The following is a 12,076-nucleotide window of genomic DNA, read 5'->3' as shown; positions in this document are numbered from 1 at the left end:
GAGGCTAGAGTGCCATATTGTTGCTAGAGCCAAAGATGTTCGATCTTGCCACATTTCCTGGAGCGATTGTGCTATCTAGGTGCGGTGGTTCAGTATACATGCCAGTGCTGGATAGTGAAGGGTTATATATAAGTGCAGGTGCCATATAGTTGCGGAGGTTCCACTTTTTTGGGGCTAGAGTGCCATATTGTTGCTAGTGCCCAAGAAGTGCGATCCTGCCACATTTCCTGGAGCGTGGATGCTATATAGGTGCGGTGGTGCAGTATACATGCCAGTGCTGGATAGGGAAGGGTTCTATATAAGTGCAGGTGCCATATAGTTGCTGAGGTTCCACTTCTTTGGGGCTATATTGCCATATTGGTGCTTATGCCCAAAATATGCGATCCTGCCACATTTCCTGGAGCGTGGATGCTATATAGGTGCGGTGATTCAATATACATGCCAGTGCTGGATACGGAAGGGTTCTATATAAGTGCAGGTGCCATATAGTTGCGGAGGTTCCACTTTTTTGGGGCTATATTGCCATATTGGTGCTTATGCCCAAAATATGCGATCCTGCCACATTTCCTGGAGCGTGGATGCTATATAGGTGCGGTGGTGCAGTATACATGCCAGTGCTGGATAGGGAAGGGTTCTATATAAGTACAGGTGCCATATAGTTGCGGAGGTTCTACATTTTTGAGGCTAGAGTGCCATATTGTTGCTAGAGCCAAAGATGTGCGATCTTGCCACATTTCCTGGAGCGATTGTGCTATCTAGGTGCGGTGGTTCAGTATACATGCCAGTGCTGGATAGTGAAGGGTTATATATAAGTGCAGGTGCCATATAGTTGCGGAGGTTCCACTTTTTTGGGGCTAGAGTGCCATATTGTTGCTAGTGCCCAAGAAGTGCGATCCTGCCACATTTCCTGGAGCGTGGATGCTATATAGGTGCGGTGGTTCAGTATACATGCCAGTGCTGGATAGGGAAGGGTTCTATATAAGTGCAGGTGCCATATAGTTGCGGAGGTTCCACTTCTTTGGGGCTATATTGCCATATTGGTGCTTATGCCCAAGATGTGCGATTTTGCCACATTTCCTGGAGCGTGGGTGCTATATAGGTGCGGTGGTTCAGTATACATGCCAGTGCTGGATAGGGAAGGGTTCTATATAAGTGCAGGCGCCATATAGTTGCGGAGGTTCCACTTTTTTGGGGCTATATTGCCATATTGGTGCTTATGCCCAAAATATGCGATCCTGCCACATTTCCTGGAGCGTGGATGCTATATAGGTGCGGTGGTTCAGTATACATGCCAGTGCTGGATAGGGAAGGGTTCTATATAAGTGAAGGTGCCATATAGTTGCGGAGGTTCCACTTCTTTGGGGCTATATTGCCATATTGGTGCTTATGCCCAAGATGTGCGATTTTGCCACATTTCCTGGAGCGTGGGTGCTATATAGGTGCGGTGGTTCAGTATACATGCCAGTGCTGGATAGGGAAGGGTTCTATATAAGTGCAGGTGCCATATAGTTGCGGAGGTTCCACTTTTTTGGGGCTATATTGCCATATTGGTGCTTATGCCCAAAATATGCGATCCTGCCACATTTCCTGGAGCGTGGATGCTATATAGGTGCGGTGGTTCAGTATACATGCCAGTGCTGGATAGGGAAGGGTTCTATATAAGTGAAGGTGCCATATAGTTGCGGAGGTTCTACATTTTTGAGGCTAGAGTGCCATATTGTTGCTAGAGCCAAAGATGTGCGATCTTGCCACATTTCCTGGAGCGTTTGTGCTATCTAGGTGCGGTGGTTCAGTATACATGCCAGTGCTGGATAGGGAAGGGTTCTATATAAGTGCAGGTGCCATATAGTTGCGGAGGTTCCACTTCCTTGGGGCTATATTGCCATATTGGTGCTTATTCCCAAAATATGCGATCCTGCCACATTTCCTAGAGCGTGGGTGCTATAAAGGTGCGGTGGTTCAGTATACATGCCAGTGCTGGATAGTGAAGGGTTATATATAAGTGCAGGTGCCATATAGTTGCGGAGTTTCCACTTTTTTGGGGCTAGAGTGCCATATTGTTGCTAGTGCCCAAGAAGTGCGATCCTGCCACATTTCCTGGAGCGTGGATGCTATATAGGTGCGGTGGTTCAGTATACATGCCAGTGCTGGATAGGGAGGTGTTCTATATAAGTGCAGGTGCCATATAGTTGCGGAGGTTCCACTTCTTTGGGGCTATATTGCCATATTGGTGCTTATGCCCAAAATATGCGATCCAGCCACATTTCCTGGAGCGTGGATGCTATATAGGTGCGGTAGTTCAGTATACATGCCAGTGCTGGATAGGGAAGGGTTCTATATAAGTGCAGGTGCCATATAGTTGCGGAGGTTCCACTTCTTTGGGGCTATATTGCCATATTGGTGCTTATGCCCAAAATATGCGATCCTGCCACATTTCCTAGAGCGTGGGTTCCAGATCGTTGCGGTGATTCAATATACATGCAAGTGCTGTATAGGAAAGGTTTCTATATAAATGCAGGTGTCATATAATTTCGGAGGTTCCACTTTTTTAGGGCTATATTGCCATATTGGTGCTTATGCCCAAAATATGCATTCCTGCCAAATTTCCTAGAGCGTGGGTGCTATATAGGTGCGGTGGTTCAGTATACATGCCAGTGCTGGATAGTGAGGGGTTGTATATAAGTGCAGGTGCCATATAGTTGCGGAGGTTCCACTTTTTTGAGGCTAGAGTGCCATATTGTTGCTAGTGCCCAAGAAGTGCGATCCTGCCACATTTCCTGGAGCGTGGGTGCTATATAGGTTCGGTGGTTCAGTATACATGCCAGTGCTGGATAGGGAGGTGTTCTATATAAGTGCAGGTGCCATATAGTTGCGGAGGTTCCACTTCTTTGAGGCTAGAGTGCCATATTGGTGCTTATGCCCAAAATATGCGGTCCTGCCACATTTCCTGGAGCGTGGATGCTATACAGGTGCGGTGGTTCAGTATTCATGCCAGTGCTGGATAGGGAAGGGTTCTATATAAGTGCAGGTGCCATATAGTTGCGGGGGTCCACTTTTTTGGGGCTATATTGCCATATTGGTGCTTATGCCCAAGATGTGCGATCCTGCCACATTTCCTGGAGCGTGGGTGCTATATAGGTGCGGTGGTTCAGTATACATGCCAGTGCTGGATAGGGAAGGGTTCTATATAAGTGCAGGTGCCATATAGTTGCGGAGTTCCACTTTTTGAGGCTAGAGTGCCTTATTATTGCTAGTGCCCAAGATGTGCGAACTTGCCACATTTCCTGGAGCGTGGGTGTTATATAGGTTCGATGATCCAATATACATGCAAGTTCTGTATGGGGACGGGTTCTATATAAGTGCAGGTGCCATATAGTTGCGGAGGTTCCACTTTTTTGGGGCTATATTGCCATATTGGTGCTTATGCCCAAAATATGCGATCCTGCCACATTTCCTGGAGCGTGGACGCTATATAGGTGCGGTGGTGCAGTATACATGCCAGTGCTGGATAGGGAAGGGTTCTATATAAGTGCAGGTGCCATATAGTTGCTGAGGTTCCACTTCTTTGGGGCTATATTGCCATATTGGTGCTTATGCCCAAAATATGCGATCCTGCCACATTTCCTGGAGCGTAGATGCTTCAGTATACATGCCAGTGCTGGATAGGGAAGGGTTCTATATAAGTGCAGGTGCCATATAGTTGCGGAGTTCCACTTTTTGAGGCTAGAGTGCCGTATTGGTGCTTATGCCCAAAATATGCGATCCTGCCACATTTCCTGGAGCGTGGGTGCTATATAGGTGCGGTGGTTCAGTATACATGCCAGTGCTGGATAGGGAAGGGTTCTATATAAGTGCAGGTGCCATATAGTTGCGGAGGTTCCACTTCCTTGGGGCTATATTGCCATATTGGTGCTTATTCCCAAAATATGCGATCCTGCCACATTTCCTAGAGCGTGGGTGCTATATAGGTGCGGTGGTTCAGTATACATGCCAGTGCTGGATAGGGAAGGGTTCTATATAAGTGCAGGTGCCATATAGTTGCGGAGGTTCCACTTTTTTGGGGCTATATTGCCATATTGGTGCTTATGCCCAAAATATGCGATCCTGCCACATTTCCTGGAGCGTGGATGCTATATAGGTGCGGTGGTTCAGTATACATGCCAGTGCTGGATAGGGAAGGGTTCTATATAAGTACAGGTGCCATATAGTTGCGGAGGTTCTACATTTTTGAGGCTAGAGTGCCATATTGTTGCTAGAGCCAAAGATGTGCGATCTTGCCACATTTCCTGGAGCGATTGTGCTATCTAGGTGCGGTGGTTCAGTATACATGCCAGTGCTGGATAGTGAAGGGTTATATATAAGTGCAGGTGCCATATAGTTGCGGAGGTTCCACTTTTTTGGGGCTAGAGTGCCATATTGTTGCTAGTGCCCAAGAAGTGCGATCCTGCCACATTTCCTGGAGCGTGGATGCTATATAGGTGCGGTGGTTCAGTATACATGCCAGTGCTGGATAGGGAAGGGTTCTATATAAGTGCAGGTGCCATATAGTTGCGGAGGTTCCACTTCTTTGGGGCTATATTGCCATATTGGTGCTTATGCCCAAGATGTGCGATTTTGCCACATTTCCTGGAGCGTGGGTGCTATATAGGTGCGGTGGTTCAGTATACATGCCAGTGCTGGATAGGGAAGGGTTCTATATAAGTGCAGGCGCCATATAGTTGCGGAGGTTCCACTTTTTTGGGGCTATATTGCCATATTGGTGCTTATGCCCAAAATATGCGATCCTGCCACATTTCCTGGAGCGTGGATGCTATATAGGTGCGGTGGTTCAGTATACATGCCAGTGCTGGATAGGGAAGGGTTCTATATAAGTGAAGGTGCCATATAGTTGCGGAGGTTCCACTTCTTTGGGGCTATATTGCCATATTGGTGCTTATGCCCAAGATGTGCGATCTTGCCACATTTCCTGGAGCGTGGGTGCTATATAGGTGCGGTGGTTCAGTATACATGCCAGTGCTGGATAGGGAAGGGTTCTATATAAGTGCAGGTGCCATATAGTTGCGGAGGCTCCACTTTTTTGGGGCTATATTGCCATATTGGTGCTTATGCCCAAAATATGCGATCCTGCCACATTTCCTGGAGCGTGGATGCTATATAGGTGCGGTGGTTCAGTATACATGCCAGTGCTGGATAGGGAAGGGTTCTATATAAGTGAAGGTGCCATATAGTTGCGGAGGTTCTACATTTTTGAGGCTAGAGTGCCATATTGTTGCTAGAGCCAAAGATGTGCGATCTTGCCACATTTCCTGGAGCGTTGTGCTATCTAGGTGCGGTGGTTCAGTATACATGCCAGTGCTGGATAGGGAAGGGTTCTATATAAGTGCAGGTGCCATATAGTTGCGGAGGTTCCACTTCCTTGGGGCTATATTGCCATATTGGTGCTTATTCCCAAAATATGCGATCCTGCCACATTTCCTAGAGCGTGGGTGCTATAAAGGTGCGGTGGTTCAGTATACATGCCAGTGCTGGATAGTGAAGGGTTATATATAAGTGCAGGTGCCATATAGTTGCGGAGTTTCCACTTTTTTGGGGCTAGAGTGCCATATTGTTGCTAGTGCCCAAGAAGTGCGATCCTGCCACATTTCCTGGAGCGTGGATGCTATATAGGTGCGGTGGTTCAGTATACATGCCAGTGCTGGATAGGGAGGTGTTCTATATAAGTGCAGGTGCCATATAGTTGCGGAGGTTCCACTTCTTTGGGGCTATATTGCCATATTGGTGCTTATGCCCAAAATATGCGATCCAGCCACATTTCCTGGAGCGTGGATGCTATATAGGTGCGGTAGTTCAGTATACATGCCAGTGCTGGATAGGGAAGGGTTCTATATAAGTGCAGGTGCCATATAGTTGCGGAGGTTCCACTTCTTTGGGGCTATATTGCCATATTGGTGCTTATGCCCAAAATATGCGATCCTGCCACATTTCCTAGAGCGTGGGTTCCAGATCGTTGCGGTGATTCAATATACATGCAAGTGCTGTATAGGAAAGGTTTCTATATAAATGCAGGTGTCATATAATTTCGGAGGTTCCACTTTTTTAGGGCTATATTGCCATATTGGTGCTTATGCCCAAAATATGCATTCCTGCCAAATTTCCTAGAGCGTGGGTGCTATATAGGTGCGGTGGTTCAGTATACATGCCAGTGCTGGATAGGGAGGGGTTCTATATAAGTGCAGGTGCCATATAGTTGCGGAGGTTCCACTTTTTTGGGGCTAGAGTGCCATATTGGTGCTAGTGCCCAAGAAGTGCGATCCTGCCACATTTCCTGGAGCGTGGGTGCTATATAGGTTCGGTGGTTCAGTATACATGCCAGTGCTGGATAGGGAGGTGTTCTATATAAGTGCAGGTGCCATATAGTTGCGGAGGTTCCACTTCTTTGAGGCTAGAGTGCCATATTGGTGCTTATGCCCAAAATATGCGATCCTGCCACATTTCCTGGAGCGTGGATGCTATATAGGTGCGGTGGTTCAGTATACATGCCAGTGCTGGATAGGGAAGGGTTCTATATAAGTGCAGGTGCCATATAGTTGCGGAGGGTCCACTTTTTTGGGGCTATATTGCCATATTGGTGCTTATGCCCAAGATGTGCGATCCTGCCACATTTCCTGGAGCGTGGGTGCTATATAGGTGCGGTGGTTCAGTATACATGCCAGTGCTGGATAGGGAAGGGTTCTATATAAGTGCAGGTGCCATATAGTTGCGGAGTTCCACTTTTTGAGGCTAGAGTGCCTTATTATTGCTAGTGCCCAAGATGTGCGATACTTGCCACATTTCCTGGAGCGTGGGTGTTATATAGGTTCGATGATCCAATATACATGCAAGTTCTGTATGGGGACGGGTTCTATATAAGTGCAGGTGCCATATAGTTGCGGAGGTTCCACTTTTTTGGGGCTATATTGCCATATTGGTGCTTATGCCCAAAATATGCGATCCTGCCACATTTCCTGGAGCGTGGACGCTATATAGGTGCGGTGGTGCAGTATACATGCCAGTGCTGGATAGGGAAGGGTTCTATATAAGTGCAGGTGCCATATAGTTGCTGAGGTTCCACTTCTTTGGGGCTATATTGCCATATTGGTGCTTATGCCCAAAATATGCGATCCTGCCACATTTCCTGGAGCGTGGATGCTATATAGGTGCGGTGGTTCAGTATACATGCCAGTGCTGGATAGGGAAGGGTTCTATATAAGTGCAGGTGCCATATAGTTGCGGAGGTTCCACTTTTTGGGGCTATATTGCCATATTGGTGCTTATGCCCAAGATATGCGATCCTGCCACATTTCCTGGAGCGTGGATGCTATATAGGTGCGGTGGTTCAGTATACATGCCAGTGCTGGATAGGGAAGGGTTCTATATAAGTGCAGGTGCCATATAGTTGCGGAGGTTCCACTTCTTTGGGGCTATATTGCCATATTGGTGCATATGCGATCCTGCCACATTTGGATCCTGGAGCGTGGATGCTATATAGGTGCGGTGGTTCAGTATACATGCCAGTGCTGGATAGGGAAGGGTTCTATATAAGTGCAGGTGCCATATAGTTGCGGAGGTTCCACTTTTTTGGGGCTATATTGCCATATTGGTGCTTATGCCCAAGATGTGCGATCCTGCCACATTTCCTGGAGCGTGGGTGATATATAGGTGCGGTGATTCAATATACATGCAAGTGCTGTATAGGGACGGGTTCTATATAAGTGCAGGTGCCATATAGTTGCGGAGTTCCACTTTTTTGAGGCTAGAGTGCCGTATTGTTGCTAGTGCCCAAGATGTGCGATCTTGCCACATTTCCTTGTGGCATGGTGGCACCCATATTGGTGCTTATGCCCAAAATTTGCGATCCTGCCACATTTCCTGGAGCATGGATGCTATATAGGTGCGGTGGTTCAGTATACATGCCAGTGCTGGATAGGGAAGGGTTCTATATAAGTGCAGGTGCCATATAGTTGCGGAGTTCCACTTTTTTGAGGCCAGAGTGCCGTATTGTTGCTCGTACCCAAGATGTGCGATCTTGCCACATTTCCTGGAGCGTGGGTGATATATAGGTACGGTGATTCAATATACATGCAAGTGCTGTATAGGGAAGGGTTTTATATAAGTGCAGGTGCCATATAGTTGCGGAGGTTCCACTTTTTTGGGGCTATATTGCCATATTGGTGCTTATGCCCAAAATATGCGATCCTGCCACATTTCCTGGAGCGTGGATGCTATATAGGTGCGGTGGTTCAGTATACATGCCAGTGCTGGATAGGGAAGGGTTCTATATAAGTGCAGGTGCCATATAGTTGCGGAGGTTCTACATTTTTGAGGCTAGAGTGCCATATTGTTGCTAGAGCCAAAGATGTGCGATCTTGCCACATTTCCTGGAGCGTTGTGCTATCTAGGTGCGGTGGTTCAGTATACATGCCAGTGCTGGATAGGGAAGGGTTCTATATAAGTGCAGGTGCCATATAGTTGCGGAGGTTCCACTTCCTTGGGGCTATATTGCCATATTGGTGCTTATGCCCAAAATATGCGATCCTGCCACATTTCCTGGAGCGTGGATGCTATATAGGTGCGGTGGTTCAGTATACATGCCAGTGCTGGATAGGGAAGGGTTCTATATAAGTGCAGGTGCCATATAGTTGCGGAGGTTCCACTTTTTTGGGGCTATATTGCCATATTGGTGCTTATGCCCAAAATATGCGATCCTGCCACATTTCCTGGAGCGTGGATGCTATATAGGTGCGGTGGTTCAGTATACATGCCAGTGCTGGATAGGGAAGGGTTCTATATAAGTGCAGGTGCCATATAGTTGCGGAGGTTCCACTTTTTGAGGGCTATATTGCCATATTGGTGCTTATGCCCAAGATGTGCGATCCCTCACATTTCCTGGAGCGTGGATGCTATATAGGTGCGGTGGTTCAGTATACATGCCAGTGCTGAATAGGGAAGGGTTCTATATAAGTGCAGGTGCCATATAGTTGCAGAGTTCCACTTTTTTGAGGCTAGAGTGCCGTATTGTTGCTAGTGCCCAAGATGTGCCATCTTGCCACATTTCCTGGTGGCATGGTGGCACCCATATTGGTGCTTATGCCCAAAATTTGCGATCCTGCCACATTTCCTGGAGCGTGGATGCATATTAGGTGCGGTGGTGCAGTATACGTGCCAGTGCTGAATAGGGAAGGGTTCTATATAAGTGCAGGTGCCATATAGTTGCGGAGGTTCCACTTTTTTGGGGCTATATTGCCATATTGGTGCTTATGCCCAAAATATGCGATCCTGCCACATTTCCTGGAGCGTGGATGCTATATAGGTGCGGTGGTGCAGTATACATGCCAGTGCTGGATAGGGAAGGGTTCTATATAAGTGCAGGTGCCATATAGTTGCTGAGGTTCCACTTCTTTGGGGCTATATTGCCATATTGGTGCTTATGCCCAAAATATGCGATCCTGCCACATTTCCTGGAGCGTGGATGCTATATAGGTGCGGTGGTTCAGTATACATGCCAGTGCTGGATAGGGAAGGGTTCTATATAAGTGCAGGTGCCATATAGTTGCGGAGGTTCCACTTTTTTGGGGCTATATTGCCATATTGGTGCTTATGCCCAAAATATGCGATCCTGCCACATTTCCTGGAGCGTGGATGCTATATAGGTGCGGTGGTTCAGTATACATGCCAGTGCTGGATAGGGAAGGGTTCTATATAAGTGCAGGTGCCATATAGTTGCGGAGGTTCCACTTCTTTGGGGCTATATTGCCATATTGGTGCTTATGCCCAAGATGTGCGATCTTGCCACATTTCCTGGAGCGTGGGTGCTATATAGGTGCGGTGGTTCAGTATACATGCCAGTGCTGGATAGGGAAGGGTTCTATATAAGTGCAGGTGCCATATAGTTGCGGAGGTTCCACTTTTTTGGGGCTATATTGCCATATTGGTGCTTATGCCCAAAATATGCGATCCTGCCACATTTCCTGGAGCGTGGATGCTATATAGGTGCGGTGGTTCAGTATACATGCCAGTGCTGGATAGGGACGGGTTCTATATAAGTGCTGGTGCCATATAGTTGCGGAGGTTCCACTTCTTTGGGGCTATATTGCCATATTGGTGCTTATGCCCAAAATTTGCGATCCTGCCACATTTCCTGGAGCATGGATGCTATATAGGTGCGGTGGTTCAGTATACATGCCAGTGCTGGATAGGGAAGGGTTCTATATAAGTGCAGGTGCCATATAGTTGCGGAGTTCCACTTTTTTGAGGCTAGAGTGCCGTATTGTTGCTAGTACCCAAGATGTGCGATCCTGCCACATTTCCTGGAGCGTGGATGCTATATAGGTGCGGTGGTTCAGTATACATGCCAGTGCTGGATAGGGACGGGTTCTATATAAGTGCTGGTGCCATATAGTTGCGGAGGTTCCACTTCTTTGGGGCTATATTGCCATATTGGTGCTTATGCCCAAGATGTGCGATTCTGCCACATTTCCTGGAGCGTGGGTGCTATATAGGTGCGGTGGTTCAGTATACATGCCAGTGCTGGATAGGGAAGGGTTCTATATAAGTGCAGGTGCCATATAGTTGCGGAGGTTCCACTTTTTTGGGGCTATATTGCCATATTGGTGCTTATGCCCAAAATATGCGATCCTGCCACATTTCCTGGAGCGTGGATGCTATATAGGTGCGGTGGTTCAGTATACATGCCAGTGCTGGATAGGGAAGGGTTCTATATAAGTGCAGGTGCCATATAGTTGCGGAGGTTCCACTTTTTGAGGGCTATAGTGCCATATTGGTGCTTATGCCCAAAGATGTGCGATCCTGCCACATTTCCTGGAGCGTTGGTGCTATATAGGTGCGGTGGTTCAGTATACATGCCAGTGCTGGATAGGGAAGGGTTCTATATAAGTGCAGGTGCCATATAGTTGCGGAGGTTCCACTTCTTTGGGGCTATATTGCCATATTGGTGCTTATGCCCAAAATATGCGATCCTGCCACATTTCCTGGAGCGTGGATGCTATATAGGTGCGGTGGTTCAGTATACATGCCAGTGCTGGATAGGGAAGGGTTCTATATAAGTGCAGGTGCCATATAGTTGCGGAGGTTCCACTTTTTTGGGGCTATATTGCCATATTGGTGCTTATGCCCAAGATGTGCGATCCTGCCACATTTCCTGGAGCGTGGATGCTATATAGGTGCGGTGGTTCAGTATACATGCCAGTGCTGGATAGGGAAGGGTTCTATATAAGTGCAGGTGCCATATAGTTGCGGAGGTTCCACTTTTTGGGGCTATATTGCCATATTGGTGCTTATGCCCAAGATGTGCGATCCTGCCACATTTCCTGGAGCGTGGATGCTATATAGGTGCGGTGGTTCAGTATACATGCCAGTGCTGGATAGGGAAGGGTTCTATATAAGTGCAGGTGCCATATAGTTGCGGAGGTTCCACTTTTTTGGGGCTATATTGCCATATTGGTGCTTATGCCCAAGATGTGCGATCCTGCCACATTTCCTGGAGCGTGGATGCTATATAGGTGCGGTGGTTCAGTATACATGCCAGTGCTGGATAGGGAAGGGTTCTATATAAGTGCAGGTGCCATATAGTTGCGGAGGTTCCACTTTTTTGGGGCTATATTGCCATATTGGTGCTTATGCCCAAAATATGCGATCCTGCCACATTTCCTGGAGCGTGGATGCTATTAGGTGCGGTGGTGCAGTATACATGCCAGTGCTGGATAGGGAAGGGTTCTATATAAGTGCAGGTGCCATATAGTTGCGGAGGTTCCACTTTTTTGAGGCTAGAGTGCCATACTGTTGCAGTATGCCCAAGATGTGCGATCCTGCCACATTTCCTGGAGCGTGGGTGATATATAGGTGCGGTGATTCAGTATACATGCAAGTGCTGGATAGGGAAGGGTTCTATATAAGTGCAGGTGCCATATAGTTGCGGAGGTTCCACTTTTTTGGGGCTATATTGCCATATTGGTGCTTATGCCCAAAATATGCGATCCTGCCACATTTCCTGGAGCGTGGATGCTATATAGGTGCGGTG

Source organism: Drosophila pseudoobscura, chromosome X (assembly GCF_009870125.1).
Source record: "Drosophila pseudoobscura strain MV-25-SWS-2005 chromosome X, UCI_Dpse_MV25, whole genome shotgun sequence".
In the NCBI taxonomy this organism is placed as follows: Eukaryota; Metazoa; Arthropoda; class Insecta; order Diptera; family Drosophilidae; genus Drosophila; species Drosophila pseudoobscura.
This window is presented reverse-complemented; position numbering follows the sequence as displayed.